The following is a 1,274-nucleotide window of genomic DNA, read 5'->3' on the forward strand; positions in this document are numbered from 1 at the left end:
GGTGAGGAATCTAAATCCAATTTACAGAACAGAGCAAGTAGGAGTTTTATATTTCTCTAAAAACTATGTAACCCCTCTCCCATGGTCATCTGCCATTGACAATATCATCGGTAAAGGAAGATATTCAAATGCGGACTGTTGTTGTTACATTGAGGGTTTTTTCCTTAATTTAAAAAGATTCATTTTTGATTCCAGTTATGTCTCTGGTACAGGCAATAAAGGCATAAAGCAAATTTCTTCAAATGCAGCAAAAATGTAATTATTGGTGAATATTTATATGGTTGCTCTGTAGAATAATATCCATACAGGTCTTATGGCTACCACTTGGTAAGGGTAGTCCTATGCCCCGTCAGATAGATGCCAGATTACAATCGCTGGTCATGATTGTTTCCAGTGACAAAGGAATGAACTATACACACAAAAGGATGGGAGGACAAGCAATCAGCATCCTGCTGTGTTCTCCTTTAAAAGAAAGTATATCCTCCAACTTCATTCACCAATCCTGCTTGCTACATTGGCACATATATGTTAGATTTTCACCCAAGACAGGCAGGACTGTTCATCTCAGGCAACAATCTTCTGACGTGTACATAGACTAAGTATCAAATTATTGGGATTAGAATTTTATATAAGGAGTATACATCAGTGCTATGCTGTGTGTATGGGTACAGGATCATATTGGTTATCATCCAAAGTATGTTGGTACTGCCAGAATTAAAAAAACTTATACAATTCAAAATTAAAAAGAAATTCATTAACAAGGTTGGTCTAGGTGTAAATGACACCAAAGCAGGAAAAGATCAGAAAACTACTGAATTATATAATAAATACATTTATACCAATGTACCAATTTATACCAACAGTTGGCTGATGTAAATCATTTGTGACCTAACTCACCATTCCACCAATGTGCAAACCACTAAAATGTGTAGTTACCCTATGGCCATGAAGTGCTGTGAAAAAAGGGAAAAAATAAAAAATAAAAATAGAAATAGTGCCTGTTCATTTGACTTGGCAAAGTTTTCTTCTATCACTTTCTTGCTATCATTAAGATAATAGAACTTGGTAAGAGACACCGGGCTCAACACTACAGTTTGGTTTGATACCACACAAACCCAATGCATTTATAAGGGATTGTAACTAGTGTGGGTTGAATATCTCACTATTCGATTCGACAGGTATTCAATCGAATAGTGAGATATTGTTCCGGTGATCGACTGCCGAATTCGAACACTATTGAAGTCAATGGAGGGAGAATCCGGGTTATTTTTAGG

The sequence above is a fragment of the Pyxicephalus adspersus genome, chromosome 1 (assembly GCF_032062135.1).
Source record: "Pyxicephalus adspersus chromosome 1, UCB_Pads_2.0, whole genome shotgun sequence".
Taxonomy (NCBI): domain Eukaryota; kingdom Metazoa; phylum Chordata; class Amphibia; order Anura; family Pyxicephalidae; genus Pyxicephalus; species Pyxicephalus adspersus.